Below are 11505 nucleotides of genomic sequence, written 5' to 3' on the forward strand. Positions count from 1 at the left end.
TAAGAGTCATTCGATAAAAAAAACTGGCATGGAAAAGTTTTACGTTTTCATTGCAGCGTTTTAACATTCAGGAATTTTTTATTTATGTCTTGATAATGGAACTAAAAACAAAAACGAAACTGTGGAACACGACTGGAAACTCACATCAATATTAATAAAGTATAGGTCGGTTATGACTAAATTATTCCCATATATCCATTAAATAATTGAAAAACAAAAAACACTTACTTGAACCACAACATCAGAACTATACATTTATATATAATACAGCAGAAAATAAAGAAAAATATCATTTTTTTTTTCATTGAACGTTTTTGCTATATATGTATATATAAAAAGAGAACATTTTCAGTTATTATAAGAAATATTTCATTGAGTTTATATTATCATCCCATTCGTACTATAATATCGGCAGACACCTTACAACGAGTCCGGAGCACAAAGAACTCAACCAGTCGATAATTAGGCCTAACTTTTGCATTTTATTTCGATTACAAATAAGTACCAATAATTGTTTTAGTAATGATTACAAACTATTTCATGAAAAAAAAAAAACCTGATGAGCATGCAGCAAAATCTTTCGGTTACAAAAAATATTTTCTTCACTTTAAAGACGAGTCGATATAACGTTTGAATTAAATATGGAGAAACATATGGTGAAATGAATGCCGAACACATAATTGACCACAAGATACAACGGGTATTTTCATTAATGAATCTCAGAAAGACAGCGTCGTATTTTCCCCAAAATCTTCGTTTTATTTATTTTATTTAGAATTAAAAGCACATTTTGTTGAATAAATATGTAACCAAATACTGTAAATTGAGTATATGAGATAAATTATATAACTCTTTTTTCAATACATAGTTATTTATATTGCTTTATTCATACCTCTATATTATTTATAATTCTCTATTTATCTCTGTGTGTTATTTTATCCATCTCTTAAATCATTTGTCTATCTATCTACATAACTAGCTAATTATCGTTTTTTTTTCCACATGCAACTGTTTGTTTGCCTGTCTGCTAATCTCTATGATTGCCTCTCCTCTATCTGTCTGTGCTGTTGTTTTTATCTGACTAAAAGTTTCTCTCTAGTTGTTCTCTATTTATACGAGTATCATAATCTATCTAGTTTAAATGTATATTTTTCTGCTTATCTATCCGAATGTTTGTTTACCATTCTAGCTTTCCATTAGCCTAAAGTTTTGTAAAGTTGGGTACTGCACAGCACCATACATGACATACATTTGGAATAGAAAAATAAAGTACGCTACTCCCTGAGTGTACAATATTAACTTCCGTTAAAAACAATGTTAAAGTAACGATTGCATTTTGTTGTTCTTTTGAACAGATAAGAATAATTTAGTGTGAAATAACATCGCACACTGATTATTGTGAAGCAAGCAAAAACCTTGTCAGTTCTCTAGTGTTGGATACAGTTCTGCATAGCTTGCTTACTTGATGATTTTGAGTATTAAATCTCTATTGTAATCGCACCAAGGTGTATTTCTTGAATAAATTAACTTTAGAAGACAAAGTATTCGGCATGAAATATGTTGAACTTTTCATGTTGCACATTTATCACACTCTAAACAGAATATTAAACGAACTGACGATCCATGTACAAGACCTATCAATGATTTATGTGAAATTTAAAAGAGGAAAATAATACTATGTGGAAAGATCACACATTATTCCTCGGTTGTCGAAAGTTTAACTACAACCTATACGTCTATATAAACAGGTAAGAATAAGCATAGAGATCATAACAAAAGAAGAGAATAAAAAGTAGGCATACCAGCTATTTTCCTTTAGATTACGTATTAACTTGTTTTTCTACTGAAGCTCAGCTATGCTATTCGAAAACATCTTCTTTATGTTCTCCAACAAATCTTCGAGCATATACTGATCCTTCTACATTACAGTTTTTATTGTAGAAAGGATGAGATGTAGATAAAAAAACAACAACAAAATAATTACTGAATGCAAGAAGTTACAGTTGATATAAAATCATATGTTTAGAATTTTAAGAACCAAAGGAATTCTTAAGGAACTACAAAAACAATTGATATGTACACATTCTTCTCTTCAGTTTCTTTGTCTAATTTCAACATAAATCAAATATGAGTCCTCCGGTGGAACAGTTTGTTTGTTTGTTTTTAATTTGGCACAAAGCTTCACGAGGGCTATCTGCGCTAGCCGTCCCTAATTTAGCAGTGTAAGACTAGAGGGAAGGCAACTAGTCATCACCATCCACCGCCAACTCTTCTTGGGCTATTCTTTTATCAACGAATAGTGTGGTTGACCGTTAGATTATAACACCCCCACGGTTGATGGGACGGAGATTCGAACCTCCAAACTCGCGGATTGCGAGTCGAGTTCCCTAACCACCTGGATTTACGGATTTATAACGCTAAAATTCGGGATTCGATTCCCAGCAGTGTACAAAGCAGATAGCTTAATATGGCTTTGCTCAAAACAAGACAAACAAACCACAACAGAATGGAACAGAACTATAAATATCAACTTTAAGTGAATATCATAGAAGCATAACACAGATCACCGATGGTCTTATTGTCTTCAAATATTTACATGGTCTACAGTAATTAATTTATGCTGAATCTGAAAGTTATATCCATTTTTCTCCATCGCGTATAGATTTTTTACAAAACGTCAGAACGCAATACATAACAGAAAGACCACAACACATAGTTTTGAGACTAAAAGATGTATATTTCACAAAAAAATCAGGATAAATGACAATGCATATTCGTTTGACATCAATGTTCTTCCATTTTCTCCAGTTTGTTTGTATTTTTGTTAACAAACATAATAATAAAAGTGTTCATTGTGGTAAACGAAATAATAATTTGATGTAAGTAAAAGTTTTTTTTTTCCACTTTTGTAGAAAATCCTTACTTGATAGAAAAAAAATTAATATTATTTTCGAAATCTGAGTAACCGAATTATGGAAAATCCGTTTTTAAAACCAAAACAACTTTTATAGAGTTTAAGTTCTGTGTAATTAATCTTGATTGTCACTATTGATAGTTAGTGCAAAGCTATACAATGAGCAGTCTGTGCTTAGTTCACCGCGGAGAATTTTTAGCGTTTTAAGTCCCTAAACTTACCGTTGATCCACCAGGTGACCAATTACTCTTGTAGGACAAATTAAGATGAAAGTTATATATTCGATAAGCTGTTTCTGTAATATGTATATATATATTACCATATAACACTTTATTGATAACTGGAGGGGGAACACCAGTAAAGATCGATTATAATATTTTTTTCATATCTAAGGGTTGTTCATTTCCATTAAAACAATGTTTATATTTCTTTTACATTTGATATTCAGGCAGTACGCTAGATGTTATGAACTTTAGGGTTATACTAACCACATGTCATCAGATAGATGAATATTATTTTTATTTGTGCAATGAACCAATCATATTCTCGAAAAACATACTTTAAGAACGTTGTTTAAGATTTAGCAACAAATATTCTATTTTTTAATGTGTAGCTCAAATGTTATTATCATTAATTTCTGTGCGTGAGTTTGTTTTAGAGCAAAGCAGCATTGGGCTATCTGCCGTGTCCACCACGGAGAATCGAACTCCGGATTTTAGCGTTGCAAGTCCGTAGACATACTGCTGTCCAACCGGGGGCCCGTAAATTTCTGTTCAAAGTAAAACTACGTATATAAATCATAGCTAAAAATTAATTTAGCTACAGAGAAAACTAAACATACCCTTACCTGATATTACCGGAAAATCAAACTTTAAAATCAGAGTTACCTGAATTTTTTTACTATTGTTTGAAAGATATAAAATCAAATCAATTGCAGTAAGACAATTAAAGATGTTCGATCTTTCGATTTTAAGATACTGTTATAACTTTTGAAATGTTTGATAACAATAAAAAATAGAAATTTGAATATACTGGAAGCTGGATTTCAACTGTTTAAGATGGCAACCAGACGATCAAGAAGTGAGATCCAAGCGTTACTTGAGATAATAAAATTATTAAAAGAAGATCAAGAAGAAAGAGACCGAAATTTAGAGGAATGAGACAGAAAATGATAAGAAGAAGAAAAAGACAGAAAATTTGAAGAATGTGATATGAAATTGAAAGACTACGAGGCCATCTCATCTGTATACCATGGGCTTCAGAAGAGAAAAACCACCAAAAAGACTTGGTGAACGTGCAATTTAGTGTAATGATTTACTCTTGTATTAGATATTTTCAAGGGCCTTTTCAATCCAGAAAGAAGTCATAGTTATTAGCTATATTTTTAGTGTTGTAATTTAGATTTTAGCGAGAGGACGTGTGACGTCAAGATCAAGCAAAACCAAGGATACATAGAATATTCAGGAATATTAGTGACCGAAAGACTTTACGAAGTGTCTAGGACCTAGGCTACAGATATAAATACGAGTATACAGTTAGTTCGGTGGCGACGAATAGTGAATGAGTATTTATCCAGTCAGTGTAGTTCAGTGAAATATTTGAATCAGTGGTAGTGATAGTACCCTTCTGGATCCTTTTCACCCCATTATTGATTATTTTCATTACAGCATGCTGGATCTCCCTACATCTGCTTAACTTTGGAGTTCAGTCTTATTTTGTGGTAGGAATACAGCCGTGCAGTATTACATCGATGTTATCCAGTTTTATAACTGTTAATATCATAGCGACTTTTCATTTTATCACTAGGTGATTTAATTCTTTCACGAGTAAAGTCATGTATGACATCGATAATATTATAAAATGTTGTGTAAGCGTCTTAGTGGCTATTCTCCAGATAAGAGTGCAGAAGGCCCAATGGCACTTTACGTTCTCTCTCAAACTTCAATGATGATGGTGTGTTATCTATTGCTTCATGTATTACTGTACGATTACTCGTCAGTAACAGTGGAAAATCTTGATCCCAAGTTTTCTGATATTCATCCAGTACATGGTTATTTGATTTAGCAGAATGCGATTGTATCGCTGCATCATGGCGTCTGAAGATAGATAAAGAACTCTTTTTCTTGGTCTTATTGATTCCAAGGATCTGACACTTTTCTGCAAACAAGGCTGGTTCAAATTTCCATTTATGATTTGAGTGAGGCTCCATAATTGTGCCAAATTTTGAAATGAATTCATTAAGAGTTCCCTTGTCAAAGATACTGCCTCCTTGTTAGTAGAAGCACCTGCTTCTGGCCATTTCGCGAAATAGTCCATCACAACCGTAACGAATCTATTCTTATCGTTATTCTGTAGCAGAGGATCAGAAACTCTTTCAAGTGGTGCTCCAACACAATACTGCTGTAACTTCTCATGTTCTTTATTTCATGGACCTTTTCTCTCACAGTAGAGCTTCCAAGTTTTAAACCAATTCTCTACAGACCTCCAGCACTCAACCCAATAGAAACGTTCTTTTACTCGCTCCAGTGTTTACTTAACACTTAATAGCCTGACATAATATGCCCTGTTGTAAGCATAATAGGTTCCACTGTATCCACTATGCCTTTGCCTTTGAGCTGTATGGAGAGGCTATTTGCCACGAGCGTCTTTAGGCATTATTCTTGAGCCACTGAATATCTGATGTCAAACTCGTATTTTTTGCCTGAGTATCTTTCATTTGAGTGTTGTACTACATTAGTTCTTCGTCATCACTTGTGGTTGTCCAATCTTGGACTATATTCTGTTGTACTTTCAATTGGTTGTCTTTACTATCCAGTGCCTCCCTTTTTTCATAGCGTTTACACTCTTCATTACCAAACGGTCTTTGGGATAATTTCCATGATTCCGTCCAGGGCGATGCACGATGTCAAAGTTATACTCCTGGAGTTTTTGGAGATATCTTGCACTCTGGCCTTCTGGATTATGAGAATTCACCATCTACTTCAATGCTACATGATTTATCTACAAGTAGAGCGTAAACTTTTGCCCACATATATAATGATGAAAATGACTTAGGGCTTGAACAACACCTTGCAGCTTTTTACAAGTTGTACAATACCTCCTTTCTGTGGCATTCATTGTCTTGTTTTAGTAGGCAGTCACATGTTCTTTTTCGTGTTGTACTTGTGGCAAAACTATTCCCTCTGCAAAATCATTGACACCTGTATCTAAAATAGGTAGATCTACAAGAGTTGGGTGATACGGGAGTAGCGGTCAATTCCTTCTTTAGTTTGTTGACTTCTCTTTCATAATCAGTGGTCAGTTGGTATTACATATCATTTGTTTAGATGTCAGAGAATGATTTTACACAACCATAGTAAGAGCTGGTCCTCACCTGTAATCTAGGTATTGTAGGTCTTGTTTAATCTTAGCATCATGCGCCCTCTAGCTAACATCTAAATTACAACATTAAAAACATAGATTATACCAATATACAATCACTTTTCCTACTGATTTATGAAATTAAAATAGCAATCGAGTAATTTAGTATATTTGTATTAGAAAGTAACGTGGTCGAGCGTGGCCCAGCGGTTATTGTGCCAGGCTGTGAATCCAAGTTGCAACAAAACCACTGCGCTTTCCAATTTGGAACCATGGTTTATAAGAGTAATGGTCAAATCCCGCTATTCGATTAGAGTAGCCCAACAGTTGACGGTGGTTACTGTTAACAATCAGTCTTCCCTCTATTCTATCAGTTTAAAACTAGGGACGGCCGGTACAGATAGTCCTTGTATAGATTTGTGTGAATATCCGAAACAAAAAATAACATCTTCCGTGACTGGTTAATATTTTTTGCTCATGGTTCGAACTGGAAGAACGACATTACTAATGGATAATTATTATTTTAAACAAATGCGTATTTGTAGATCTTAAGTGATGAATAGAACAGTGATATATAAGACCTAAAGAATTTTTTGATCTCCTTTGCTGACTCAGCAACAGGGAAGATTCGATGATGACATTATTTTATGAGCACTATTTATACAATGAACAACATTTTTCAACATTATTCCCAAAATTTTGTAATTTTCCTAGGGATAGTTCAAACAACAACAAAAATGTTCAAGATTGGAAAAGATATAAAATCTAATTATTCTTGTAACATCTGTGTTATCTTAAACACCTCTAATGAGGCTTTATATAAGATTAATTTGATAATCAAAACTGGCTTTATAACTTTGCAGTAATGTTTTTCTTTTGTTTAGGATCAAGAGACGAGGAACAGTTGACTTACTTATCGAGGTATTTAACAAATTTTCTTCGTTTTTATAATTTGGAATTTAATACGGCTGTAAATTTTGAAGTAGGCGTTTAATACGGCTGTAAATTTTGAAGTAGACGTTTAATACGGCTGAAAATTTAGAAGTAGACGTTTAATACGGCTGTAAATTTTGAAGTAGACGTTTAACACGACTGTAAATTTTAAAATAGACGTTTAATACGGCTGTAAAGTTTGAAGTAGACGTTTAATACGGCTGAAAATTTAGAAGTAGACGTTTAATACGGCTGTAAATTTTGAAGTAGGCGTTTAATACGGCTGTAAATTTTGAAGTAGACGTTTAATACGGCTGAAAATGTAGAAGTAGACGTTTAATACGGCTGTAAATTTTGAAGTAGACGTTTAACACGACTGTAAATTTTAAAATAGACGTTTAATACGGCTGTAAAGTTTGAAGTAGACGTTTAATACGGCTGTAAATTTTGTAGTAGACAAACTAATGTAATTACTTCTTTCTGTCGTCAAACAGCGTAGAGTATTATACTCTCTCATTTCTGTCACTATGAATTTGAAGAAACCGAACCACTGCTGTCAATGTTCAACAGTTTGGTATATCTCGATCATGAAAAAAAAAAACGTTAAGAGGAAATGGAAACAGAATTAAGAATTTTGTTCTTGATAATAGTACGGTGTTGAGAAAAATGTGCATGTCCAACGATCCGTAAAAATATGTAGAAATAAATTGAATTTATCAAGTTTTGTCTGCTCCGAATATTGACCGAAATTCTGATGAGATGAACAGTGAATTTTAGTTATTATTCCTTGTACAGGGTGAACACACAAACAACATTTTAAGGTCCTTTTTAAGGGTTAAGAAATGTGTTTAATTTTGAGTTTTAAAAGCCAAAGGATAGTGAAGACGGTTAAAAGTAAGTTTCGAATGTAGTCACTTATATGAAAGAGCATGCCAGAATATTAAACCATCAAAGACGTTAGGATGCTTAAATATAAGCCACGAGGTACATTCAACATGTGCCAAGTTACTGCGTCATCTATGTCGATCTCCTGACGAGTAAGGCCCTCGCACTTAATGGTAGAGTTGTTCCAGCTGTTATCCTTTACTGCAAATTACTAAAACAAAACTAAATTACAAAGATTAGTAAACACAACTTCCAGAGACTCGCATTACCAGTTTTGTTACGGATTTAAGATGTAATACATAACTGAGATACGCTCTTTGCCAGAGAAAAATGAGATGGATACATAAAAGAACGTAAATTATATTTTAAAGTACAATTAGTAGTAACAGTAGAATGACACAATCAGAATTACTTTAAAAATACAATTAGTAGTAACAGTAGAATGACACAAGCAGAATTACTTTACATGTACAATTAGTAGTAACAGTAGAATGACACAATCAAAATTACTTTAAAAATACAATTAGTAGCAACAATAGAATGACACAAGCAGAATTACTTTTAAAGTGCAATTAGTAGTAACAGTAGAATGACACAAGCAGAATTACTTTAAATGCATCCGTTTCTTATTTTCTAATGATACCCATTTTTTGTGTTATCTTGCACATTCCAAGTTGGTATTCTTCGTTTGTTTTAGCTAACCCAGTGAAACTAACTGGGTGTAATATTCTCTGAATATCAATTTAGCCAAAATTACTGAAGAAAAGAGGGAATTTGGCCTTTAAATACTTTATCCCAGGGTTACTAAGGAGAGGTGAACTTTCATAAAACTGGTTTAACCACGAGTTGCTGAAGAATGGTTGTATTTCCTGAAACCAGTCTAAGACGTGGTTATTACCAATGGTTGGTGTTCCTGAAATCAGCTTAAGACATAAATCCCGACGATAGGCTGCGTTCGTTGAAACTTTCAATCAAATGTTGCTGATTAAAGTATATTTTCGCAAAGAAATGATTTTTCCTGAATTCGTCAAAAATCTATATCAAGCATTTGATATATTATCGGTATTATTACCTGTATAAATTGTTTTCTAAACCTCACACAGAATGTTTTTTTAACAAAATGATCGAGTAATTCAGTAGCAGCAGATTTGCGGCATGTCTTCTGTAAGAAAAACAAATCAAAAGCAAAATCAAATCTCGAGATTTAAAACATCCTAATTTTTTGGGCACATATATTTAAAATACCACTTAATTATCTTTTTTTCAGTTGTTTATGTTTTAGTGCAAATCTACACAATGAATCGTTTGCGCTCTGTTTACAACAGGGAATGAAACCCCCGATTTTAGCGTTGTAATCCCGTAAAGTTACCGCTGACCCACTGGGTGTGGGAGCTTCACGTTTTTGATTAACAGTAATTTGAAATGATCTAGGTAAGTAGACTGACTAACGATAATCAAAAGCATGAATTTTGCTCGTAGTTTCAAAGGCATTTTCCCATATTATATGAAAGTTAAATATTTTTATAGCCATTAAACTGAATTTATATTTCATTTTAGAAATATTCTATTGAAGTAAATATTTGTTCTGTGAGCTGAAAATATTTAAGATACACGACATCATTTTGTATTGTTCCCATTTTCTGTTTAACGATAACTGTGACACTGGCTTTTTGTGTAATCTTAAGATGTCACTGTTGGACTCTAGTAATCTTTTATGCACTTCATAACATTTTAATACAGCACTTTGTAAAGACTGTCCCCAAGCTACCGTCGTGATTAACTTTTTAAGTGCAATAAAACAGCAGGATTAGAGCTCGAGAACACTTACAGTTCATAATCGGAGATATACAAGAAACCTTAAGGGTTCGACTTTAGCGAACTCCAATAACCAAGTCATTAAATGGTCGCTAAAGCGTGCTTGGAGCAGAAAAAGCAAGAGCAAGGAATGGCAAATAATTCTAGTTATCGAAGCAAAAAACGAACTCTTCTGACATTGCTGACGAATACTCTTCAGAATGTCGCTGATGATTTTGCTGTCGGTTCAAAGTTCGTCCTACTGAGGGTTGTTCATAAATCAGAAACACCATAGCAATTATAAACTAATTACAGTTCCAGCTACTTGCAGAGAGTCACCGAAAGGTGTTTAATTTAGTTGATAATTTTGTAAAATATTATACGTACAGAGTTTAAGCAAATCATATTCAAAATTAAGTCAACTTGGTACCAAAAGGGAGATTTCGTTTTGTTTTTTTAATATAGGAAACTTCAATTTGAGTTAAACATTTTAATTCACGAATAAATTAACCTGATGATGACAAAACCTTGTCGAAACGTTGTACATTTGCTGTTATGTTAAACTTATATTAAAGTTTTTCTTCATTACCCATTCAAGCCGTCTCCAGCCATTATTAACCTTATGAGAGTTTTTTTTTCCGATCACTAGTATCCTCAGTTATTTCATTGTGAAAACACCAAGTGTGAACTTCGGAAGTAAGCGCTTTTTTCATAAGACAGTAAAATAGTTTATTCGGTAGTTTATTATCATAAGTATACATGGTGCAGACTTTAGTATCTGGCATGGATAATGTTTCTAATAGTTGTAATATTGAGTTTCTAAGAATGGCGTCTATCGAATATTTTGTTGTTGTTTTATATATCATAGTGATACGCAATAGTTCATTTTTAAAAGTGTATTTTATTCTTAAGATGTGTATTACACTCTTGAGATGTTTATTATAGTCTTGAGATGTGTATTACACTCTTGAGATGTTTATTATATTCTTGAGATGTGTATTACACTCTTGAGATGTTTATTATAGTCTTGAGATGTGTATTACACTCTTGAGATGTTTATTATAGTCTTGAGATGTATATTACACTCTTGAGATGTTTATTATAGTCTTAAGATGTGTATTACACTCTTGAGATGTTTATTATAGTCTTGAGATGTGCATTACACTCTTTCGATGTTTATTATATTCTTGAGATGTGTATTACACTCTTGAGATGTTTATTATAGTCTTAAGATGTGTATTACACTCTTGAGATGTTTATTATAGTCTTGAGATGTGCATTACACTCTTGAGATGTTTATTATAGTCTTGAGATGTGTATTACACTCTTGAGATGTGTATTATAGTTTTAAGATGTGTATTACACTCTTGAGATGTGTATTATATACTTGATGTTTGTATCATATTCTTGAGATGTGCATTACACTCTTTCGATGTTTATTATATTCTTGAGATGTGCATTACACTCTTTCGATGTTTATTATATTCTTGAAATGTGTATTATATCCACGAAATGTTTATGTTACTTGTTGTTGTTGTTACTTGCTATTAAGCACAAAGCTATACAAGGGCTATCTGTGCTCTGCCCACCGCGGATATCGAAAATCGGTTTCTAGCTGT

General features: G+C 33.0%; 1 protein-coding gene across 3 annotated transcripts in view; it reads left to right on the forward strand.

The window, feature by feature from the left end:
* LOC106473700 (SCY1-like protein 2) overlaps window positions 1–11505 on the forward strand; it is a 263864-nt gene that overhangs the window by 20240 nt on the left and 232119 nt on the right. Inside the window, exon 2 of one of the 3 annotated variants that reach the window (XM_022403153.1) lies at window positions 7159–7195. The exons of the other annotated variants lie outside the window; for them this stretch is intronic. The gene's annotated coding sequence lies outside the window, so the exon portion shown is untranslated. The remainder of the gene's footprint in view (window positions 1–7158; window positions 7196–11505) is intronic. 3 annotated transcript variants of the gene reach the window in all.

The sequence above is a fragment of the Limulus polyphemus genome, unplaced genomic scaffold, assembly GCF_000517525.1.
Source record: "Limulus polyphemus unplaced genomic scaffold, Limulus_polyphemus-2.1.2 Scaffold133, whole genome shotgun sequence".
Lineage (NCBI taxonomy): Eukaryota > Metazoa > Arthropoda > Merostomata > Xiphosura > Limulidae > Limulus > Limulus polyphemus.